Here is a 26,800-nt window from a genome sequence, read left to right on the forward strand (position 1 = left end):
TAGTAAATTATATAATGCCTTCTATAATGAAACTATGTTAGGAACAAATTTATCATAATAATTTACTAATTCTAGAAAGGACCTCAATTGCATCACATTGGTGGTACTTTTAAACAAGTGGCCATCTTTTTAGGTGCTTTATGTAGGCTTTTACTATCAATAACATGATGCAAAAACTGAACTGACGACTGGAAAAAAGTCTTATTTTCTTTCTTGAAGTGCAAACCATGTGCTTGAAAATATTGCAGTGTTGTTTTTAAATTCTTCAAGTGCTTCTGTAATTAGAATGTCATCCAAGTAATACTGCGCACCAGCGAACCCACTTAAAATCAAATCCATCGAACTTTGGAATAGGGCTGGTCTGGATGTTATTCCAAAGGGTAATCTTTTGTGATTAAGAAAATTTTTGAGTAACAACTGTTATGATTCAGCTGGTATGATTTGTTAGAGCCAGTTACCATGAGTGATTGGGCTACCTCAATCATACTTGTGTTGAAACCAGATGATTCTGTTCATATTTGTGGTGATTTTAAAACAACCATAAATCCATTGTTGTGTGCTGATCAATTTCCGCTTCCTTTAATTGAAGATTTGTTCATTGGGTTGTCAGGCAGAAAATCAGCAAGATTATATTTCACAGGCACATTTACAGATGAATTATTGTTTCTTCAGTTAGTTTAGTCATATTTAAAACACTTCCATATATATGTGAGATGTTTAAATTCATTAGCAGCATAGAATAATCCAAGGACCAAATTGGTCTTAATGACGACTCAGCATTACACATTTTTTTTCCTCTTATGTTACCTTAATTTTATTAAATCTTTCAAATGGAATTTAATGTTGGCAAGTGTGAGGTGGTCCACTTTGGTAGGAAGAATGGTAGGAAGGACTATTACTTACGTGGCGAAAAACTGCAGCAGGCGACGGTGCAGAGGGACCTCGGGGTCCTTGTGCATGAGTCGCAAAAACCCAGCTTGCAGGTGCAGCAGGTGGTCAGGAAGGCGAATGGGATGCTGGCCTTCATAGCGAGGGGGATTGAATATAAAAGTAGGGAGGTCTTGCTGCAGCTGTATAGGGCATTGGTGAGGCCGCAGCTGGAGTACTGTGTGCAGTTTTGGGCGCCGCACCTGCGCAAGGATATTTTGGCCCTGGAGGGAGTGCAGAGGAGGTTTACTAGGCTGATACCGGAGTTGAGGGGATTGAGCTATGAGGAGAGGCTGAATAAACTAGGCTTGTACTCGTTAGAGTTTAGAAGAATGAGGGGAGATCTCATTGAGACGTATAAGATGATGAATGGGATGGATAGGATAGAGGTGGAGAGACTCTTCCCACTCAAAAAAGACAGTAGGACTAGGGGGCACAGCCTCAAGATAAAGGGGAGGCGGTTTAGAACGGAGTTGAGGAGGAACTTCTTCACTCAAAGGGTGGTGAATCTCTGGAATTCTCTGCCCGTTGAAGTGTTGGAGGCTGCCTCGCTAAATATTTTTAAGAAGCGGGTTGATGGGTTCTTGATAAGAGAGGGGATTAAGGGTTATGGGGAGAGGGCGGGAAAGTGGAACTGAGCCACAACAGATCAGCCATGATCTTATTGAATGGCGGGGCAGGCTCGAAGGGCTAGATGGCCTACTCCTGCTCCTATTTCTTATGTTCTTATAACTCAGAAAATTAAGTCCATGAAATTCCTACGTCATCCGGTTTTGAGATGTTAGCCACCTATTTAATTAGTTTATTTAAAGCCAAAGTAAATATTCTTTAGGCAAGATGGAAATCTCTTATTCCAATTGCAGCATTAAATTTGGTGAACAATTAACACACTCGTAATGATGAACCACAAAGTGTGGTAGGATTTCTACTACAAGCTAACCCTGATTTCCTATATGCCTTCAAACCAGTTTCTAACCAGTGTGCCACAATCCTGCTGAAACATCCAGTAAAAGGAAAAATAAAAATGGAAAATCATACCAATTATTCTTTGATCTTGGGATGAATTGTATATGGCACCACTCTTAGTTTGAGACTTTTTGGCTGACTGTTAGGTTTTATGTTGAGTTTCACTTGAACTCCCATCATTGAGCCAAATGTTTCTTTAAATACACTCTTGTATTTATCCAGAAGGTGCTGTAGGTCTGTTTTGACATGAACAAACTCTCCAGTTGAGCTTAATCTTCTCCAACCATGATCTCCCAAATAAAGCTGGAAAATTACCATGGACCACATGTAGCGACAACTCTACTTTTTGTCCACTCAATTTAAGGTTGGCCATGATGTTGTGGGCAGCATGGTGGCACAGTAGTTAGCACTGTTGCTTCACAGCACCAGGGACATGGGTTTGATTCCACGTTTGGGTCACTATCTGTGTGGAGTTTGCACTCTCCTCGTGTCTACATGGGTTTTCTCCCACAGTCCAAAGATGTGCAGGCTGGATTGATGGGCCATGCTAAATTGACCCTAATGTCAGAGGGATTAGCAGGGTAAATAAGGGTTGCTGGAGTGGAGCCTGTACTGTGGGGATTCTATGTAATCTTTTGGCAGCACAATTTCTTCCATGTAAGTTCTTAAAATCACATTAGCTGGTTTTACTGGAAGATGCTTCAGCTTTTGTTTACTTGTAGCCTCAGGGATTAAAGATGCAGCAGCATTAGTATCAACCTCCAACCTAATATATTGCCATTTAATTTCTGAATCACCCAGAACCTGCAATTCACCCTGTATGGATAATACATTCAGTTGGAGCTGTTCATTGTATATCTGGACATGATGATCTTCACAGTCGTAATTCTTTTCTTCCATGTTGTAAATTGTTTTTGTAGAATTCAATTTGTATTTATTGAAGACATCCAAATTCTTCCAAATTTTCGTCTTAAGGGAAGGTGGTCTGGCCAAACAAGCTTTAGCAATGCGACCCATTTTTTTGCCATACCTCTTGCATTGATTATCCTTGCTCCAGCGTTCATTCGTTGAAAGACCCATTTTGGTACACTTGTGACATGCTTGCTGTTTTGGCGACTTACCAGCAGTTTCCAATTTATGAATCTTCACTCCTGTACTAAATTGTGAAGCCTCTTTAGCAGTCAGTTACATTGACACTGTGATTTCAACTGCTGTCTTTAAAGTCAAAGCATGTTCAATAATCAATCTTCTCTGGATAGCCTCATTTTGGAGACCACAAATGAGATGATCTCCAAGAGAATCATCTAATGACTCACCAAACTCTTAACGTTGTGCTAGCCCTTTTAAGGTTGCCAAAAATTGAGCAATGCTTGATTAATTCTGAATTGTTCCGTAATGATCAATGGCTTTGGAGGGTAATATTCTTCAAGGACCATTTGTCAAATCATCATAAGCTTTGGTTCCTGGCTTAGCTGAATGAACCAAGTTTCAGAGCAAATTGAAAGTCTTACTGCCTATTGTATTGAGTCAATCTGGTACAAGCAACTATTTTCAATTTTATTTGTGTGTACAAATTGCTGAGAACGGTCTACATAGGAACTCCACGGTTCATTTTTTCATTGAATGGCCCCATGGATCTTAATTGACCTACCATTATTTCTCTTGCAGGCATCAGTGACTTGAGACTACTCTCAGTATATTTTTTTGTTCCTGTCCTCCCAGTATTCCCTTTTTACCTTGGAGACCATTAACTTTATGTTTTTTTTCAGACAACCTTGCTATTCAGCAAAACATGTCCCTCTTCAAATATGCCATGTACTACCCAGACACACTCCATTTTCTGATTGGTAAAACCCTCTATTTTAAAATTAGTGTTTTTTTTCTTACTTGGCTTCCTTCCATGGCACTTTACTCTTCTATCCTGCTGTTGCTTCTCCTCAGCTTTCTAATATTTGGAATAATTTTTGTTTTCTCTACTTAGGATCTTTTTTTTGATGTTCTCAGTGAAACAAAATCCTGACTCGCTGTTAATTTTTTTTGAAACATCCTAACTGTATCAGTGATTGTGGGTTTTGCACAAAAAGCCCTTCTAGCGTTCCCCACCTTTCAATACAAACTATGCCAGCCTCTGATCCTTTTTCTGTGCCATTTCCCAGTAGTCCTCAATTCCTTGATCTATTAAATATTTATCCACCTCTACTTTAAATACTTCTAATGATCGAACCTCCACTACCCTTTGGGGCAGAGAATTCCACAGATTCACCATCCTCTGCGAGAAGAAATTTGTACACACCTTACTTTTAAGGTACATACACCCTTTATCTTGTAACTATGTCCCTTTGTTCGAGCCTCTTGCACTAGTGAAAACATCTCACCATTTATCCTGTCAAGCCCCCTCAGGATCTTATGTTTGAATAAGGTCACCCCTTACTTTTCTAAACTGCAAGGAATACAGACACAGACTATTTTGCCCCTCTTGATTGGGCTACCCTTTAATCACAGGAATTAGTTTGATGAATCTCGTTTGGACTGCGTCCAATGTTTCTATATCTTTTCTTAAGGTAAGGGAGCCACAATTGTATGCAATATTCCAGGTGAGGCCTCACCAACACCTTATACAATTGCAACAAATCCTCTCTTACAAACCTTTGCAATTAAGGGCAAAATGCTGTTTGCCCTCTTAACTACTTGTTGGACCTGCTTGCTAGTTTTTGTGATTTGTACATTAGAACACCCAGGTCCCTCTATACTTCACTCACCTGCAGTGTCTCTCCATTTAGATAATCTGCCTTTTGATTCCTCCTACAAAAATGCAAGACCTCTCATTTCTCCACATTAAATGCCATTTGCCAGGTTTTCACCCAGTTACCCAATCTATCTACAAGAACATAAGAATTAGGAGCAGGAGTGGGCCATCTGGTCCCTTGATAAGATCATGGCTGATCTTTTCATGGACTCAGCTCCACTTACACGCCTGCTCACCATTACCCTTAATTCCTTTACTGTCCAAAAATGTATTTATACTTGCCTTAAAGACATTCAATGAGGTAGCCTCAACTGCTTCACTGGGCAGCAAATTCCACAGGTTCACAACCCTTTGTGTGAAGAAGTTCCTCCTCAACTCAGGCCTAAATCTGCTCCCCCTTATTTTGAGGCCATGCTCCCAAGTTCTGGTTTCACCTGCCAGTGGAAACAACTTCCCTGCTTTCTTATCTATTCCCTTCACAATCTTGTATGTTTATATAAGATCTCCCCTCATTCTTCTGAATTCCAATGAGTATAGCCTGAGTCTACTCAGTCTCTCCTCATAAGCCAATCCTCTCAACTCCGGAATCAACCTAGTGAATCTCCTCTGTATCCCCTCCAATGCCAGTATATCCTTTCTCAAGTAAAGAGACCAAAACTGTCCACAGTGCTCCAGGTGTGGCCTCACCAGCACCCTATACAGCTGCAGCATAACCTCGCTGTTTTTAAACTCCATCCCTCTAACAATAAGGAGGCAAATGGAATTTTGTCCTTTAATTACCTGTTGCACCTGCAAACCAACTTCTTGTGATTCTTGCACAAGGACACCCAGGCCACTCTGTACAGCAGCATGCTTCAATTTTTTACCATTTAAATACTAGTCCATTTTGCTATTATTCCTACCAAAATATATGACCTCACATTTACCAACATTGTACTCCATCTGCCAGCCACTTAGACTATCTATATCCCTTTGCAGACTTGCAGTATCCTCTGCATACTTCGCTCTGCCACTCATCTTAGTGTTATCTGTAAATTTTGACACACTACACTTGGTTCTCAACTCCAAATCATCTATGTAAATCGTAAACAATTGCGGTCCCACCACTGATCTGTGAGGCACACCACAAGTCACTGATCGCCAATCAGAAAAAACATCCATTTACCCCCACTCTTTGCTTTCTGTTAGTTAACCAGTCCTCTGTCTATGCTAATACATCATTCATTACACCATGCATCTTTGTCTCATGTAGCAGTCTTTGGTGCGGCACTTTGTCAAATGCCTTCTGGAAATCCAGATAACCCACATCCCCAGATTCCCCATTGTCCACTGCACATGTAATGTTCTCAAAGAATTCCACCAGATTAGTCAAACGTGACCTTCCCTTCATGAACCATGCTTCACCTTACCAACGGGACAATTTATATCCAGATGTTTCACTATTTCTTCCTTGATAGATTCAAGCATTTTCCCTACTACAGAAGTTAAGCTAACCAGCCTATAGTTACCCATCTTTTGTCTATCTCCTGTTTTAAACAGTGGTGTCACATTTGCTGTTTTCCAATCTGCAGGAACCACCCCAGAATCCAGCGAATTTTGGTAAATTACCACTAGTGTATTTTCTATTTCTCCTGACATCTCTTTTAGTACCCTGGGATGCATTCCATCAGGACCAGGAGACTTGTCTATCTTTAGCCCCCATTAACTTGCCCAACACTACCTCTTTCTTGATAATAGTTTCTAGGTCCTCACCTGCCATAGCCTTCCTGTTATCAATTTTTTATTATTTGTGTCTTCCACTGATGAAGACCGACACAAAATACCTGTTCAATGCCTCAGCCATTTTTTCATCGCCAGTTATTATATCCCCCTTCTCATCCTCTGAAGGACCAATGTTTATTTTAGCCTCTCTTTTTCATTTCATATATGTGTAGAAACTTTTGCTATCCGTTTTTATATTCTGAACTATATCTTGTGCAGAATCACAATATCCTCACCACAAGCTGGCCTTCCACCAATCCCTGACCTCTTGTGTTAACCATGGATTTTGTCTCTTTCTTGTGGAATCCCTCTTTTCGATTGTGATAAACTCCTGTTGTACATTTTGGACCAGCTAGTTACCTGATTCACCTTAGACAATTTCTCCCTCCATAACATTATAATTGCCCTTATTTAAGTTGAAGACACTGGTTATGGCCTATGGCATTCACCAACTGTATCTGGAAATTTTATTGTATTGTGGTCACTAGCCCCCAGAGGGTCCTTAACCTTAAGATCCCTTATTAATCCTTCTTCATTACATGAACCAAAAGTAGCCCATTCCTAGCTAGGTTCCACAATGTACTGCTCTAAAAAGCAATCCCTGATATACCCCACAATTTTTTCTTCCATGCAATCTTTGCTGGTTTTATTTGTCCAATCAATATGCACATTAAAATCTCCCATAATAATTGCAACTCCCTTCAAACATGCCCTTGATATTTCCCCATTTATGTTATCACTTCTTGAGAGACCAAGTTTTGGGGGTCTGTAGACTACTGCCATTCTCATCTTCCTTCCCCCACGATTCATGATTTTATCCCAAATCAATTCCACATCAGACTCCACTGCCTTTATATCACGACTCGGCACTACTTTGAAACCTTCCTTGGTTAACAACGCTACCCCATCTCCTTTCCCCTTAGATCTGTTCCTTTGGAACATTGTATACGCTGGAATGTTGAGTACCTAGTCCAGGTCGCCCTGCAACCATGTTTCTGCGATAGCTGATACATCATAGAATCCCTACAGTGCAAAGGGAGGCTATTTGGCGCATCGAGTCTGTACTGACCGTAATCCCATCCAGGTCCTATTCCCATAACCCCACACTTTTACCCTGCTAATCACCCTGACACTAAGGGTCAATTTAGCACGGGCAGTCAACTAACCCGCATATCTTTGAACTGTGGGAGGAAACCGGAGCACCAGGAGGGTACCCACGCATACACGGGGAGAAAGTGCAAACCCCACACAGGCAGAGAACCCAAGGCTGGAATTGAACCTGGGTCCCCGGTGCTGTGAGGTAGTAGTGCTAACTACTGTGCTACCGTGTTGCACATGTTCCAACCTTTGCAATCAACTTATCTATCTTGTTGCAAATGCTTCGAGCATTCATCTAAAGTATTTAGTTTGCTTTTTGATTTGCTCTGTTGCATATTTTTGTTCATGTGTCCTGTCCTGGCCTGTTACACTATGACAGTCAAGGTCTCCTTCACTATCCTACCTGTGCCACTGTCTCCTTATATACTTTTGATTCCTTATATACATCTGGATAAAAATTGTTTCATTGGGAAGACACAGCATGGGTTCATGAAAGGCAGGTCATGTTTAACTAATTTATTGGAATTCTTTGAGGACAACGAGAGTGGTGGACAACAGGAAACCGGTGGATGTAGTGTATTTGGATTTCAGAAGGCATTCGACAAGGTGCCGCACAAAAGGCTGCTGCATAAGATAAAGGTGCACGCCATTATGGGTAATTATTAGCACAGATAGAAGATTGGTTAAGTACCAGAAAGCAAAGAGTGGGGATAAATGGGTGTTTTTCTAGTTGGCATCATTAATGTGCCTCAGGGATCAGTTTTGGGATCGCAATTGTTTACAATTTACATAGATGATTTGAAGTTGGGGACCAAGTGTAGTGTGTCAAAGTTTGCAGATGACACCAAGATGAGTGGTAGAGCAAAGTTTGCTGAGGACACTGAAAGTTTGCAAAGGGATATAAATAGTCTAAATGAGTGGGCAAGGGTCTGGCAGATGGAGTACAATGCTGGTAAATGAGAGGTCGTCCATTTTGGTAGGGATAACAGCAAAATGGTCTATTATTTAAATTGTAAACAATTGTAGTATGCTGCTATCCAGAGGGACCTGGGTGTCCTTGCACATGAATCACAAAATTTTGGTTTCCAGGTGCAGCAGGTGATTAAGAAGGAAAATAGAATTGTGTCCTTCTTTGCAAAAGGAATGGAGTTTAAAGAGAGAGGTTATGTTGCCGCTGTATAAGGTGCTGGTAAGGCCACACCTGGAGTACTGTATACAGATTTGGTCTTGTAACAAAACCCGATTGCTAAATGGTGGCATGCACAAGGCAGGCCTCAGTTTGCAGTGAGTGCAACAAAGCCTTTCTGCCATAGTGCTGTGCTGCTCCTAATGCACTGTACACCACTCTGCTAGGGCAGACTAGTTCCTGCTGTTCAGCACCATGTTGATCTGGTCTTCATGGGCAACGCTGTGCTGCTGGATCCATAGACTCTCCTGTGCCACCAAGTCAGTTCAGTGAACTTTTCACTCAGTCCTGTTGAGATCCAGCTTTCCTCCTGTGGTCTTCCCACTGCCTTCCATTGTTCATTTCCTTCATTGACCTCCTCTGCCGGTCATCATGACCCCTCATTTCCACTGCCCCTGCACACACACACACACACACACCCCCCCCCACCCGGCCTCCATTCTTGCACAGCCCTCTTTCCACGTTGCCCCCTTTGTCGTTGTCAGGCCACCTCATCTCACACTCTACCCCAGTCAAACTGTGGAGCTTTGTTATGATGACTGCATGAGTCCACCCTAGTGGATTCATGCAGCCACCATAGTTAAGGAGTGCAGAAGTCACTTTCTCCCTGATGCCACAAAACAGTATCTATCTGGACAGCACTGTGCTGAGAGCAGTGATGCATGATGACCAGCAGAGGAGGTCACTGAAGGAAATGAACAATGCAAGGCAGTGGGAAGAACATGGGAGGGAAGTTGGATCTCAACAGGACTGAGTGAGAAGTTCACAAGCAAGGAGATCCTGGTGACTCAGAGGGGAACTCACTTGTGCATTAATATTGAGATTCCAAGTGCAGGTCCCAGTATTCTGGTCAACAAAAAAGGTGCCACTGCAGCTGCCCACTTCATCTCAAAAACAGAGAATATTGTCCAATATGTTAATACTTGTCACAAGATTGATACATTTTGATCAAGTCATTGGTGGATTTGAAATTATACAATACTTTTTTGATCTTGTTAAATGTTTTTACAGTAAAGTATTTAGACAACTGCATTGAGGCAGTTGTTTCATAATGCATACAAAAATAACAGGTAAAAGCTATCCTCTTTGCTATGTGAAATGCCATGTAAAATCAAGTGATATACAGATCATAAATGGCTAAATGCTAATCTATTCGTTAGAACCATGAGAATGCTGTCTGTAAATAGTAACTGGTTAAGATTTAAAAATGAAGAATACAACTTCAGAGAGGCAAAACTTTTTTGTAGTATCGATTTTTAGATTTTTTTAATAAGTAGTGGCGATAAGTAATAAGTAGCAAGATGTGATATAAATGAGTTTCATAATTGTATGTTTTTGAGAGTTGATTTTAAAAATTCTCAGACTGCTATTTGAACATTCCTCATTCATGAATTTCTTTGAGTGAATATCACAATAGCATTATATTTGTTTGACCCAACTTTGATAATACCTTTGCAAGATATTTCTGTTTTGCTGAACAAAACCCAGATGTTGCTACAGTTTTCAAAGTACAGTTGAGGCCTCAAAGCACATGAATGATGAATAATTCACATAATCTTAATGCAAAGATTTGTCAAAGTTAGACAAGTTTGATAAATTAATGGTCATTGTAGTGCTTTTGTTCTGACAGTTTTACTTCCATGTTCAGAGATTTATCTTGGCCTGAGTTGCATTATAATTAGACATCATAACTGTATAAACTGCCACAGCAACTTGTCATGCAGCCAGCTTTTCAATTTAATGGGACTGAATGTTTTAAAGTGCAATTGATTTGTGTGTTTGTACTGATGCAGTACTGTAAATTCACTAATGCATTAAAATCTAAATCATAGTTTTCTTCCTGGATTAAGACAGTAAAATAAACTTTCTCGGCAGAATTTTCCATTCTGTGCACAGAGTGCTAATTGAGGCGTGAAAAACAGTGCACAGCTTGCAGACTGTACAGCCGGGTTTTCTCACCAAATCAATCGGCACTCTGTGCAGATAATAATCTGGAAATGTGGCCTATGCCATCATGCTGACAGGGTGGGGCTTGTAAAAGCTGGCAGCCAGGAATCCTGAGATCGAAAGGACCTTTTAAAAAGGATTCCTCAATCTCTGATACAAAATATGGACATGGAGGTGGGGGACCCCGTCCCTCATGCATGGGCATGGAATTGTGCAACCCCCAAATGATAAGGTGATCCCTGCACTCCAATAGAGCTAATCAGAAAGATCCCCAGCACTATCATAGGGCAGTTCCAGGGCTATGCTGATGCATGTCCCTCTCCTAGGTGAACCTTGCCAATGTGACATCATTGAGAGATGAATTCCAAATGAGAAGGGATAATATGATGGGGAAGTCTGCTAATTATATTAAAAAGGGCTGAAATTATGTCGCTGAACTTTCTGGGCGGGTATCTCGTTACGTCACCAGCAAGGTGCAGAGAGAATCGGAAAATGTGTACTAGCTGGCTTGATTCTCTTTTCCAAGTCTTGTAAGATTTTGCGCCCAAGTCTCCATTTGTGCTGATGGCAATTGTGGGCAAAAAGTCATGACAAATGTGTCTACCTTAACCAATTGTACAAATTCAGGAGTTCAGTTTAAAAGCAAACATGCCATCTATCTCAATTTTCCTACATTATTTATGTGATAGACAAAATTTTTTTTGGTTTGGTGACAGCATCCTGTTAGTGACGAATGCCACTCATGTTGCTACTGCATGTGAAACAGCTAGTTTCACCTGTTGCTCAAATTTACCAAATCTACCAATCAGAGTCCACTTGCCAATCAATCAGTACTCTCTTCTCATACATTGTACTGTATTCTTGCGAAGGTGCAAGAATGAAAAGCTTCAATAAATGAATCTCTTAAACAGTGATGATTGAACATTTGGAAAATAATGATTTGTTGGGCAGAATCAACATGGATTTATGAAAAGACAATCATGTTTGACAATTCTGTTATGATTTTTGAAGATGTAACTAGAAGGATAGATAAGGGTGAAATGGTGTATTTCGATTTCCTGGAGGCTTTCAATAATGTCTAACATAGGAGGTTTTTAAGCAAAATTAGAGCACATGGGATTGGGCATAACATACTTGTGTGGATTGAGAATTGGTTAATGAGCTGAAAACAGTGAACAGGTCATTCAAGCTGTGACTAGCGGCATATCGCAACGGTGACTGCTGGGGCCATTAGCAATTCACAGACTAGATAATGATTGGGTGTAGGACAAAATGTATTATTTTCATGTTTGCAGATTACACAAAACTAGGTGGAAATATGAGTTGTGAGATGTAAAGGGGCTTAGTGGGCAAGAACATTGCGGCTGGGATGAAGTGTGGAAAAATCTGATGTTATCCATTTTGATAGGAAAAACAAGAATGCCAAATATTTCTAAATGGTAAGAGATTAGGAGGTGTCAATATCCAAAAGGACCTGGGTGTCCTTGTTCATAAGTCACTGAAAGCTAGCATGCTGGTGGAGCAGGCATTTAGGAAGGCAAATGCTTTGTTGGCCTTACTGCAACAGGATTTAAGTACAGGAATAAGGAAGTCATGCTGCAATTGTACAGTACCTTAGTGAGACCACACCTAAAGTGCTGAGTATAGTTTTGGTCCCCTTGCCTAAGGAAGGATATGCTTGCCAGAATGGAAGTTCACCAGTTGTGAGGGCAAGATTGCCTAATGAGAGATTGAGGGGACTAGGCCTGTTTTCTCCTGAATTTAGAAGAATGAGAGGTTATTTTATTGACGCACACACAATTCTTACATATCTTGATAGGTGCAAAAAAGGTGTTTCCACTGGTTGGGGGCTGTAGAACTAACGAACACAGCCTCAGAATAAGAGGTGAGTCATTTAGGCCTGAGATTAGGAGGAATTTCTTCAGTAAAAGGGTAGTGAATCTTTCTGAGAGGGTCATGGTGGGTCACTCAATTGATAGATTTCTGGATATTAAAGATATCAAGGGATATGGGGATAGTGTGGGAAAATTGTGTTGTAGTAGATCATCAGCCAGGATCTAGTTAAATGGCAGGATTGGCTCAAGGACCTAAATGGCTTACTCCTGTTTTCTGTGTTCCTAGGGAAAAGAATAAGAGTCACTGGTTACAGAACAGCCTTCACAATATTTAATTGGAGGACATCCAATTTGATGTCAGACAAGCAGTTTTGATAATTGTTATATGAAAGGATCAAGAGAGGTGATGGTGAGGTCGAAGAGGGTGTTTATGTAAAATAATCGGTCCTTAGAAAACTCCAGAGGTAATGGAGTAAGAAGAGAAGCCACTGATGGTAATTATCCAGATAGGAAACAAAGGAACCAGGTGAGGACATCCAACAGGATGATGGAAGCTAGCTGTTGGAGCATGGCGATATGGCCATGTCAAAATTTGGAGACTGGTTTTGAAAGATAAGATGGGGTCCCATGGTGTGAGCTTCTAGAAAAACCCATAAGAGTGCTGGAGAAAACTAAAAGTTCGCAAAATGTAATGGCAGTGCATTGGTATGATAACAGTGTATCAAAACAAGCTAGTTTTATTAATCAAAATAGCCTATAGAGAATTTTGGTTGGAATGGAGTTGATGGCATTTACTTATTTAGAATTCTCTTTATCCTTTGTACTGCTCAACAACAAAATAATATTATTTTGCTATAGCTTTGTCACTTGTTTACTTAAAGTCCTATGCGCTTTCACTGAATCTCAATTAGAAAATTAATGGGACTATAAAAGTCCTCCACTATGCAGGTTTGTCGATAGCCTCTACTTTAAAGCTTGAATGCAGGTGAATTTTCAATTTAAAATCTGATCTCATTAGAATAGTGAAGCTGAGGCTCACGATTAGCAATTTCCGTGATACTTATGTTAGTTCTGGTTTTATTATTTGGTTTTCGTATTTAGTAATTACTTCTGCTCCTGCTGCTGCTAACTAGTAGTAATGTGGCTGGGATATTGGAATTCTAACCAAGGATCAATGTTACAACCATAGAAACCTGAACAGTGCAGAAGAGGCAATTCAGCCACCGAGTCTGCATGGACTCCCTGACGGAGTTTCTCATCCATGTCTTCTCCCCTACCCTATCCCTATAACCTCCCACATTTACCATGGTTTTTCCATCTAACCCACACACCTTGAGGCACAAAGCAGCAATTTAGCATGGCCATTCTACCTAAGCTGCACATCTTTGGACTGGAGGAAACCCACGGAGACATGGGGACCATATGCAAACTCCACACAGTCAACAAGGCTGGAATTGAACTGGGGTCCCTGGCGCTGAGAGGCAGCAGTGTGCCACCATGTCACCTTTTATAATCTACTTGTCCTTTTGTTTTACTGTCAGTTAGATTTCGTTCTGTTTTGCTGCATGGCATAGAATTTGGCTAAATTTGAGACAAAATTATATCCATTCCATTTCCCTTTTAAATGAATAGGAAATGAAGCTTCACCCTGTATCTTAAAATTTGGAAAGCAGCAGGAATTCCAGCTCGAACCATTAGTATAAGCTTCTCATTGATTTTTATTCTGCCACCAAAGCAAAAACTCTCAAAAGCTGTTGCTTGTCATTAAGTAATGAATGATTCAAGAAGCTTAATCTATTTCTTGAATATTCCATGCCGTGTGCATTATGAAAATGAGCATGTTCAAACATTACAATGTGTTTGTTTCATAAAGTTCGTCAATCTGTAAAATATAAGTAAGCTTGTAAAAGCTTTTCATTTTGAGCTGTGCGTTGTTTTTGGCACTAATGGTTATTGACCTGGTCCTGTTTTGGTTGAGTATGTTTGAGAACTGGGCTGAGGCTTAAATCTGCTACATTTTGGCAAGAATATTACTACTGAACCTAACTGACTTAGTTTATTCATGCCTAACCTATCGTAAGAGAAAGGATTTAACTGTCCCAAGCATTTTGGGAAGCTTGAATATTAGATGATTTGTAACAGAACATAATTATCCTTGGCCTCTTTCTTGATTCTATCTTTGCAGTATGCTTGGAATTTTTAAATTGTTCTTGGGATGCCAGCAGTGCCAAAAAGGTTGCATATTACCCATTCCTATTTGGTCGGAAAAAGATGGTACCACTTTTTACAAACCACCTTGAACAACTTTTTATAAACATGGGGGATTTGTTAAACCATTTTAGGGAACATTACAAGCCAATTGCATAGTGAGAAGCTGAAGTATTCTTTGGGTCATACTGAGCAGGTTTAGGAAGTTTCCTTCCTTGAGGGGAAATTGGATTTTTAAACATAACTTGCTGTTTTTTTTACCACCTTTCCTAAATGATGATGTTGTCAATGAAGTTAGCCACTGTTGGAATGTAAGAAATATGATGATCAATTTATGCACAAGGGTCCCTCACACACCAATTAGCTAATCGGTTTAGTTGATGTTGGTTATTAAATATTAGGCAGGATACCTGGGAGAATGCCCCTCGCTCTTAAATAAAATAGTGCCATCAGAAAGGCCTCAGCTTAATGTCTCACTGGAAAGCTGGCACCTTCAACACTCTGCAGTCTTCCCTAGGTAGTGCTCTGGAGTATAAATCTGGATTATTTGGTAAAATCTTTAAACCCACAACCTTCTTTCCTAGGCAACAATGTTACCAACTTTGGCACCATGAGCTGGCACCAAAAAAATTTAAGTTTTATTGAATTCGTTTTCACAATGCATTGTGACAATATTTGGTCTCTCATCTCTGGGTTGTCAGTTGGGTAAAAAGTCTGACAACACCAGGTTTTGTCAGACTTTTTACTGTGTTTACGCCAGTCCAACGCCGGCATACCTACATCTTGTCAGTTGGGTACCAGGCCCATTACCCTCCCATATCTTTGACGACCAGTGTGTGGGGAAGGGACTTTACTGGGCAAAAAGAAACACGAGGATGAAAGTCAAATCTTTTGACTTCAAAGAAAAATTGTCAAAATTAAATGCATCCTGAAAGGAACGTTTTTGGGTTTTGGGATTTTGGAAGCATTCTGTCGTGCTCCTTTGTGAAAATGAAATCCTTGTGAAAGTGGCACTCGAATTGTCATAGATCTCATTGGAATCATTAGTTCCCAATCTACACAGCATCTTTACCTAGCAAATCCATCTGCAGACCTTCGACAATACTGATGTCTTCCTCAAATATTCCATTACCACTTTGCCCATTGTCAACTGATTCCAGTGCTGAGTTATATAATCTCCCTTGGCAAAAACAAATAAATACTGAAGATGGAAAACACTTCCAAAGTACTTCTTTGACTATAAAATTCTTGAGGAAGTAAACACATATAATTGTTTCAGACATGCATTCCTTCCACACAACTGAAGAATTAAATAGACATTTTAATTAAAAGTCTTTATTAAACCAGGGACCAAAAAAAAAAGAAAACAAATACTGAATGTCTACATCACAGCAGCTCGTGTGCTTTACTAAACTTACTTGAAATTAGTTTTGTTGTAATGTGTTATGGTTCAGGTCAGAAACTCAAATGTTTTACGGAGCCCACCTGGATCATAAGTTTAGCACCTTGAATTTGGCTGGATAAGCATGAAATGCTTCACATCAGGTATGATTCAAATGACCCACTAGGAGCTTTTATCAAACACAGTTTAATTAAGAATATAGTTAACATGTATGAAAAGAAAATTAGCAATTAACTTTGTTTCATTTTTGTTTGAAATTAATAAATCATGATAATGCATAACCCTCCACAAATACATCTTAAATGCTCCAATCAAACAAAAGCCTTGCCATAGACAGAATCCCTCAGGTTCATCATAGCAAAGTGTAATGCTCACGTGATACTGGAATTGAGTCATTTTGGTTGGAGAATTGACAACTGTCTTGTAAGTTCTAGTCGTCCTCTTGATATACCCAGAACTGTTTGAAGTCAGAACAGTTTCCCAGAACCCCAGGTGAACTCTGGTAAAGCCACCAATAGCAGATTTGGAATGCTTTCAGTTAACCTGCAGAATTTCCAAAATCAGGGAGAGAAAGAAACACTTCTTTTCAGCTTGATGCCCCTTTTAAAACTCAAACCTGCAGCTCAGAACCGAAAATGAAAGAGCTTCTGTCACCTGACCTGCCGATCAGTTTTTCTCCTAACAATGCAGGGCTATAAAACAAATTCCTAGAGTAAACATAAACAACCCCATTTAAACCACTTAAGTAGAAATAAAAGGACTTCTCGGAGACAACTCCATGCCAGTGACATCAGCTAAGGCTGTGAGAACTGCAGAGATCATGACTTTTAATGAAAATCTTTCTTAAAGCTATACTAATGTCATAAATATAACTTGTGAAACAAATGTTCAAATTCTAAGATTATATTCTGAACCAATTTTTTTTGTATGTATGCATAATTCTCATTGAAAATTAATATTTTTATTAGCATTTTGAACAATTAAAATTATTCTCCTGGAAAAAAATGATGTACTCAAGAGTGCAGCTCAGCTGTTTAAACTGCTGGTAAGCTGCCCTGACCTGCAATTTGGACAACTGATCAATAAACTGTAAAAGCCCCACAGTATTGCTGACACTGTCTCATATGCATCAAACTTTAACAATACTAAAGGTGACAGATTTTTTATTTAGCGCAGCTGATTTTGAGCTTCTGTATTCTGAAACTAGAACTCTCACCATAGCTCTGTTCAGCATTTACCATCACTTAAAACAGTGCTCTCTATAAGAGAGATTGAGAACTGTTTTATTAACTACAACTGAAGGGTGGCCTAATAGGGGTGTTCAGGATTGCAGATGGTTTTGATAGTATAAAAAGTGTATGATTATTATGAGTAATCTGCAAGATAATGGCCTATAATGTACTGCAAAAATAATGGTGAGGAAGAGAAAATTTCAAAATTTATTAGTAAAATACTTAAGTTAATTTACAAAATGCAACTTTGAGAAGTAGAAAATATATATTTCTAACTGTGGTACTTCAACGTGCAACTTGAAACTATGAACTTTATTAATTAGTTTGTTTTACTTTTGAACAGGAAACTCATTAATAACTGGCTGAAAGAAGAATTGTCCCAGACAGCTTGAATAATCTATGGAACAGCTTGTTTTTGACTACAGATGCCACTGAATACCTGGTAAATATCCTTCATCCAAAAGAGTTGCTCAGTACATGTGGGTTAGACTGCACAACAAAATTTGCATATAATGCGCACTTCCGAACTATGGTCTTTATTTCATGCATTGCAATTAAGCAATGTTTTTTAAAATTAATGTTTAACATTAGAAATGGAAATGTACATGCAAGCACTGCTTAAACAATGCTGTCATGATGTGGAAATGCTGGTGTTGTCTGGGGTAAACACAGTAAGAAGCCTGACAACACCAGGTGTTCTAATCAGTAATCTGTAAACTGTCTGTGTTGTTATATGCTCTGTCTGAGGCCAGAACTTCCATTCGTGTGACGAAGGGGCAAACCCCGAAAGCTTGCGAGTTTACTATCAAATAAATCGCTTGGACTTAAACCTGGTGTTGTCAGACTTCTTACTGTGTAAACAATGCTGTATATCATAAGCACAATATGCAGATGCTGGAAATCTGAAATAAACACAGAAAATGTTAGAAGCACTCGCATTGAATATAATCTCAATGGAAAAAGTAATAGTTGATGCTTTGGACCAATGACCTTTCAATAGGACTGGAAGATGTTAGCTATGTGACAGGTTTTAAATAAGCACAGGCAGGGAAAAGTGGTTGATGGGACACAGGTTGAAGTGAAAAGGGAAGATCTGTGATCAGCTGGAAGGCAAGAGTGGTTAAATGACAAAAAAGATGATGAAACAAGGAAACGGATAATAGGACAACGAAACAAACAAAAGAAAGATCTCAGAGCGGAAAATGGCAAAGGCAGAATCATTACCAGCAACCAGAACAACAACTATGATCAGGATTCAGGACTGTAAAATGCCTCATTGAAAGATGAAGTTCTGATTCCTGACCCTCTGTTGAGCTTTATTGTAACTCTTTAGGAAGCCACAGCCAGAGTGGGAGTAAGCAAGAGAATTAGTGACAAAAGCTGGAAGCTCAGAGACATGCCGGTGGACTGAAAGATATTATTAAGAGATCAAATATTCTGCTTTTCACCTTTAGGGGGCCTCTCAAGTAAGACTGAGAGATGAAAAACTATTTTCTGAGAGATGTGAATCATTGGAACTCTTTGCACCAGACAGTTGTCGAGGCAGAGTTGTTAAATATTTTTAAAGCGAAGGTAGATTTTTAATTAATAAGGGAATCAAAGGACATCAGGTTAGGCAAAGTGTGGAGTTGAAGCTACGATCAGATAGACAGTAATTTTATTGAATGGCAGAGCAGGCTGGAGAGCCTGAATGGTCTACTCATGCTCCTAGTTCATATGTTCATATATCTCCCCAAAATACAGAATCGCGAGCAATGGGTTTGGTATGCTAAAATGTAATAAGCACAAGTAAATCACTGTTTCACCTGGATAGACTGTTTGAGACCCTGGATGGTGGAAAGGGAGGAAGTGAAAACACAGGCATTGCATCTCATGCACTCGCACAGGGAGGCGCCATGGGATAAATTGGTGCTTGGTGTGATGGAGGGAACGCTCCCTTCAGACTCCTGAGAGGGATGATGTTTAGTGATGGCAATACACTAAAGTTGAAGAACATGGCAAAGAGATTAGAGGCTGATGGAATGGAAGGTGAGGGCAAGGGAGATCCTAATGTCGGTTCTGGGAAGGTGTGAGGCATTCCTGAAGTGGTAGTGAATTAAAGACTAATAGAAAAACAAAATACCCTGTAAATAGTTTGAATTCTGAAATCCAGAAAATGCTGGAAACGCTCAATCAGTTTGGCAATGTCTGTGGAGGAAAATGGAGTTAACATTTGGTCATGGCCTTGCATCAAAATTGGAAAATGTTAATCAGATTTAAGCAAATACCGAGGTGGGGAAAGAAAGGAGAAGGAAGAATAAAAGGACAGGTTTGTGAATTATTCCTGCCTCTAATACAATGGTTGCCAGAAGGGGAAGCAAAGAGTGAGAGGAGATGGAAGGGCTAGTACTAAAAGCCATTATTCCCTATATGCCTTCTTAAAGTTAACCTGTAGATTAACCTGTAGCTGTGGCAAATAGTTTTCCTAACGGACATATTTCACATTTTAAGACTTTCACTGTAACTAAAACCAACATAAATCAAACATTACTTAACAGGCAACTAATAGATCAAACTTAAGACCATTAACTGGCACAGTAGAAATGGAAGTTATATAACATGACAAGATCCAGTCCCAATATTGCCAGCTTTCTAACAGGATCACCTGCCCTTGTTAAATCATCGTGTCCTTCAATCATCATCCCACTCAGTCTGAGTGTTTCAGAACCAAATTCCACTAGCCAGGTCCACTTCAGTATCCCCTTGATCCTTAAATTTCAGAGTCGTGTCTGTTCTGCCATGTTCTTGAGCAAAAAACCAGCTCTCACCAACATCCTGTATGGCTGCTAACACAAAAACAGTCCTTCCCTGCCTTTCACAGATTTGGCATTGTCTCTCTCTCTCTCTCTCTCTCTGTATCTCCAAAAAGCAGCTGTCGTTTTTCTGTTTCAAAGCATGAACGTTTTCAGTTCATTTTCAATAGGTTTAGTTTGGCTTTCATTTCTATGACAACCAAATCACATGGGTCTCTCTCCAGGCAGTGGTTTAGTCTGGTTCTCATTTTCACTGCCCCGCCCCATTCCTTAACATTGCTTCATCTTCAATTAAAGGGGACATTCTAAAAACGCCTTGTAAAGCCCTGTATTCGTAAGAATACAGCAGAATGGTAAAAGAAACCATATTTTCTAATGTTGTGCTGTTATGATCTTAGCTTATGATGCTACTTGATAGTCATAGTGGAACTCAGCTCGATAGATCCTAACTTTTATTTTTGTTTATAGATATGAATAAACGGAGTCACATGACTGCCAAATTAACTTTTAACTGAAGAATAAAACATTTATTAAAAAAGAAAATGTTAGCTATAATACACTACTCCTTCAACCCAGCTATACCTTTACAGATATACACAGATATGTAAGGTTAATTCAAGTTACAAAATATATATACTCTATTTTCTCAGTAAGTACACAGTCCATGTAACCCAATCAGCACCACACTATGAAACCAAGTGACAGGTGCCACTCAAAACAACTTTTGTGGATTTCTCACCAAATCCCTTACAGTTGCTTGTCACACTGAGCCAGTGGTCTCACTGGAACTCTGAATTTCACACGAGGGTTTTCCAAATTTCACTGTTGAAAGAGATCCTTTTCAAATCTCCTCCCACACAAGTCTTTCTCTTGGATGCTTTCACCAAGGATCCACATCCAGGATTGCAACCTCTTCTTTTGGTTTTCCTTTGCCGCAGATTGCCGCATGCATTCAAGCTTCCACACAATCACTCGGATACCCAGCCATGCCAGTGGAACGCAAATGATTCACAAGCTGTATTATGGTGTCTCTAACTTTAGGATCACTTCTGGTGTCTACTTTATTAATTCAGACTCCTTTCTCTGCTCTGTACTTTAGTTTTCCTGAGCAAGAATTTGTTCAGATCCTTCTTAGGACAAGAAGAAATACAACACAGGAACAGACCCTTCGGCCCTCCAAGCCTGCACCAATTACATTTACTTATCTAAATCTATCTAAGCTTATTTCCCTTTTGTTCATCTGCCTATCAAGGTAAGTCTTAAATGTGGCTAATGTAACTGTCTCAACCACTTCACTTGGCAGTGCATTGCAGGCCCCCACCACCCTTTGTGTTAAAAAAAAAGTTCCCATGCACATTACCACTGAACCACCATCACCAACCACCACCACCACCACCACCACCACCCCCCCACCCCCCCCCCCCCTCCAAACTTGTGCCCCCTTGTAATTGTTATTTCTGCCCTGGAAAAAAGCTTCCAACTGTTCACTTTTATCCGGTCACCCCTCAGCCTCTGTCATCCCGGGGAGAACAATACCAGTTTATTCACCCTCTTCTCATAACTAATATCCTGTATACCAGGCAACATCCTGTAAACCTTCTCTGCATTCTCTCCAAAGCCTCCAAGTCCTTCTGGTAATGTAGTGGCCAGAATTGGACACAGTATTTCAAATGTGGCCCAACCAACATTTTATACAACTGTAACATAATTTGCCAATTTTTATATTCAGTGGCCTATCTCATAAAGGCAAGCATGCCATATGCTTTCATCATCACCTTTTCCACCCGCACTGCCACTTTAAAGGATCTGTGGACCTCTACTCCCAGATCTCTCTGTGTGTCTATGTTCCAGATTGATCTGTCATTTACTCACCTGAATTGGATCTACCAAAATGCATTACCTCGTTTTTGTTTCTTTTACTTAACTGCCTTCCCGGGTCATTTTTTTTTTACCTGAATGCTCATTTTTTTTTTGGGACATGCTTTCTCACCCCTACATTGTCTTGACCGGCACTGGTGATTTCTGTGGTATGCTCCTTGCCTCCTTGTTAACTTGTTCCAAAACTGACTGACTGTTTCTGCTTTCTCAGTGTGGGGCTCTGGTTGTTATACGATAGCTTAATTTTTAAAATCCTTAAATTGCAAGTCCTGGCATTCAAGACAATCCTGGCCTCAATTCCACTTTCTTGTCTATTCCCATAGCTCTAGACTCCCTTGGACACCAAAAATTTGTCTAATTCATCTTGAAGGTATTCAATGACACAGCTTCCACTGTGTCATTGAATACTCCATTACAATGTAGGCAAGGGTTTAAAATGAAACTAAAGCTAAAGACTTGTAGGCACCTTTGTTTAACATGAAGCTAAACTGAAGTTATTAATCCTGAGCGCACATATAGAAATACAAATTAATTTTAAACTTGTATGTTATTTCTAATACACAATACAAATATAAATTACTTAAACTATCTCTATTTCCCAACAATGCGACACAACGGAAGGTCAGCTAGTAATTTATTAAGCATCTTAAACCTGTGTGTAAATCCTGTACACACTTCTTGTTATAATTCAAATGGTCACAATTAACATGTATGCTCAAATAATAGTCCCCTGTTAAAGCATTTTTTATTTTTTATTTCATATATAAGTTGACCACTAACATTTAGCCAAAAGAATCCAAACTCATTGCTCTTACCACTCACTTGCCACTGAAGTCAAACTTTAATGGAAATCTACTTGTTGATAGAATCATATATAGCACGCTATTGAAGATGGCTGTTCAGCTCCTTGTGTTTGTGCGCATTAACATTTGATAAAAGTGCTGATTTTTCTTGTGATACTTTTGGGGGTGGAGTTGTAGAAGCAGTCTCTAACCTGGCAACTCTGCGATAGTGAGGTGATGGAACAGTGAGAAATTCAGCCCCTCAAAAATCCATAAAAAAGCAAACCATACACTAGGCTTATTTTCTAGAGGAATGGAGCCTGAAAAGTGAACAGATCTGTTAAGCGAGTGAATAAAAATTTGGCAGATGGCGCATCATGTGGAAAAATGTGAGGTAGTCCGTTTTGGCAGGAAGATTAACAAAGTAGTGTATTTCAGTGGAGAAAGACTACAAAATTCACCAAGCTAAGACCCCATTGACCCAGTATAGGAGAATCTGGGTGTCCCCTTGCACAAAACAGAAAACAACAGTATGCAGTAGAGCACATAATTAGGAAGGCAAATGAATGTTGACCTTTATTGCAAGGAGGCAAGCCTTGCTGCAAATGTATAGGACATTGGTGAGACTGCACCTAGAGTATTGTGTACAGTTTTGCTTGTATTTAAAAGAGGAATGTACTTGCATTGGAAGGAGTTCAGAGAAGGTTCTCATGGTGAATCCAGAATTAAGGGACACAGTTTCAAAATAAATGGTCTCCCATTTAAAACAGATGAGGATAAAGTTCTTTGAGGCCCATTAACCTTTGGAATTCTCTGCCTTAAAGCACAGTGGAAGCTGTGTCATTGAATACTTTCAAGGCTGAATTAGACAAATTTTTGGTGTCCAAGGGAGTCTGGAGCTATGGGAATTGACAAGAAAGTGGAGTTGAGGCCAAGATTGTCTTGAATGCCAGGACTTGTCTACTGCTTCTTATGTTTTTGATGGAAAATGCCCCACTGCTTTTGTAAAAGCTGGTTTTCTAACTTTAGAAAGATAGCATGAGACTCTGACTTATGTGGTGTCTTTTAGAATTTCAGGATGTTCCAAAATTTTATGCTTAATGAAGCTCTTTTAAAGTACAGTTAGTATTATAATTCAGAAAACACAGTAGCCAATGTATGCAGGTCAAGATCCCAGAAACAGTAATGTAGTGTTTCATGGTGAGTGTTGAGGGATAAATATTAGCCAAAGATATCAGAGAGCATGCCCTTGCTCAAAGTAGGGCTCTGGAGTCTTTTAGTTATGTCTGGAGTCATGTTCTAATTTATACAGGAAAGACACACTTTTTCCAAAGAAGTCATTGAAAGGAGAATATTGGGGCAAAGCAGCTGTATTTTCTCACTCAAATTGGTTGCAGAGTAACTTTGCACTATCACACTTGCTGCTTCTGCCAGATTATAGAGAAGCATTTGGTATGAACATGCATTTTGCCACAGTTGTGCTCAGTTTATAGTGTCATGGGCAGATTTTGTGTTCTCTTGCTGCCTTTGATTAACATGATTTGTATGGAAAGATGTGTGTATTTTCTTGCTATTGAAGTATGTACTCCAATTAAGTAGGTTAATTTATTCTCACACACTTATTCCAAATTAAATGCAATGCCACACACACCTAGGCCTCATTCAAATCACCCGCACATAGTAAAATTGGATACAGATAAAGGTCATCCACTTTTACAGATTAGAGTTATCTCAGTGTCTAATTTATCATTGCATTGATTTATGGACTCCCACACAGAGGTTTGTGGTCTTCTGAATGGATTAGATGATTTAAAGTTGAAAGAAGGTCTTGGAAAGCATAGCATTCACAGTAGGTTGTGGAGTTCTTGTGGCTAAATACTATGCGTTTGGTTCTCTGTGAACTTTAAACTGGAACAAGTTACATATTCTAGCTGCCTGATGTGTCTCAGTTTGTTTCTGAGTCTGGTTCACAAACTGGCTAAATAAATGTTTTTGATGGCTTTGGTGCAATTGCCTGCAATCAGCTTTTAGCAAATCTTTTATATAAAGAAAACATGGCTCTCTCCATATGGCTTTTCACAACTTTAATGCTGTTTTCAAATAAGATGTAGTGTTTGAGTCGATTCCACATCCCGTATTATGGTTAATACCCTGAGGGTTTGAGACCGTCAGTATCTATATTTTAAAACAATTCATTCAAATTGGATAAAATCCATCTGATTGGTTTCAGGGAAGGGTGTGCAAATCAAATTAGCCATAGTGCCATGGAGGAGGAATTCTTGGAGTGTATACAGGATAGTTTTCTTGACCAATATGTGGAAGAACCATCTAGAGAGCAGGCCATCTTGGAAGGGGTATTGTGTAAATAGAAGGAAATCATTGCCAATCTAGCTGTACGAGATTCCTTGGAGATGAGCGACCATAACATGATAGAATTTTTTATCAAGCCAGAGAGTGAAGTGGTTGATTTGGAGACTAGGGTGCTGAATCTTAATAAAGAAAACTGAGGCGTCAGTTGGCCTTGATAGATTGGGCAGAGTTACTTAAAGGGATGACAGTGGATAGACGATGGCAAACAAGCAAAGGATGCACGAGGGAACTGCAGCAACTGTTTATTCCTGCCTGACACAAAAGCAAAATGGGTAAGAGGGCCAATCCATGCTTACAAAGGAAACTAAGGAGGCTATCCGAACTAAGAAAGAAGCTTACAGATTGGCCAAGAAAAATAATAGGCCTGAGGATTGGGAGCAGTTTAGAATTCATCAAAGAAGGATCAATGGATTGATTAATAAGGGGAAAATCCAATACAAAAGTAAGCTTGCAGGGAGCATTACGACTGACGTTAAGAGTTTCTATAAATACATGAAGGGAAAGAGATTGGTGAAGACAAATGTAGGTACTACAGACAGAAACGGGGGAATGTATGGTAGGGGTCAAAGAAATAGCCAAGCAACTGAATACATAGTTCGGTTTTGTCTTCACAAAAGTGGATACAAGTCAGATGCTAGAAATGTTGGAGAATGCAAGATTTAGTAAGAGGGAAAAACTGAGGGAAATCAAAATAGTAGAGAAATGGTATTGGGAAAGTTGGGATTGTAGGCTGATAAATCCCCAGGGCCTGATAATCTACATGCCAGAATACTTAAGGAAGTGGTTCTAGAAATAGCGGATGCATTGGTGGTCATCTTCCAGGATTCTATAGACTCTGGAACAGTCCCTGCAGATTGAGGGTAGAGAATGTCACTCCAATATTCAAAAAGGGAGGTAGAGAGAAAACAGGGAATTATAGAAACAAGAAGGCAGATTACTATCTGAATGGCTGTAAATTGGGAGAGGGGAATGTGCAGAGGGACCTGGATGGCCTTGTGCATCAGTCACTGAAGGTAAGCTTGCAGGTGCAGCAGCAGTAAAGAAGGTAAGTGACATGTTGATCTTCTTTGCGAGAGGTTTCGAGTACAGGGGCAGGGATGTGTTGTTGAAACTATACAGGGCTTTGGTGAGGCCACACCTAGAATAGTGTGCAGTTTTGTTTCCTTTTCTGAGGAAGGATGGTTTTGCTGTGAAGGGAGTGCAGCGAAGGTCTACCAGGCTGATTCCGGGGATGGCAGGACTGAGGAGAGATTGACTAGGTTTGGGTTGATTTTACTGGAGTTCAGATGAATGAGGGGGAGTCTCATAGAGACTGATAAAATTCTAACAGGACGTGATAGGGTTGATGCAGAGAGGATGTTCCCAGTGGCGGGGGGGAGTCCAGAACCAGGGGTCAGAGTCTGAGGATTCAGGGTAGACCATTTAGGACAGAGATGAGGAGACATTTCTTCATTCAAAGAGTGGTGAGCCTGTGAAATTCATTACCACAGGAAGTATTTGATGCCAAAACATTGCAAGCATTCAAGAGGTGGCAGGACATAGCACTAGGGGCAAATTGGATCAAAGATTATGGAGAAAAAGCAGGATTAGGCTATTGAGTTAGATGATCAGCCATGATCGTAATGAATGGCGGAGCAGGCTCGAAGGGCCAGATGGCCTCCTCCTGCTCC

At 39.9% G+C, this 26,800-nt stretch overlaps 1 protein-coding gene across 2 annotated transcripts in view; it reads left to right on the forward strand.

The window, feature by feature from the left end:
- LOC145342248 (ecto-NOX disulfide-thiol exchanger 2-like) overlaps positions 1-26,800 on the forward strand; it is a 271,181-nt gene that overhangs the window by 78,789 nt on the left and 165,592 nt on the right. The window contains exons 1-2 of one of the 2 annotated variants that reach the window (XM_080187654.1): positions 16,131-16,219; positions 17,652-17,750. The gene's annotated coding sequence lies outside the window, so the exon portion shown is untranslated. Of the gene's footprint in view, positions 1-16,130; positions 16,220-17,651; positions 17,751-26,800 lie in introns of those variants that run through there. The other variant, XM_080187653.1, reaches the window with a different exon arrangement.

Source organism: Carcharhinus amblyrhynchos, chromosome 4 (assembly GCF_965287045.1).
Source record: "Carcharhinus amblyrhynchos chromosome 4, sCarAmb.v2.hapA, whole genome shotgun sequence".
Lineage (NCBI taxonomy): Eukaryota > Metazoa > Chordata > Chondrichthyes > Carcharhiniformes > Carcharhinidae > Carcharhinus > Carcharhinus amblyrhynchos.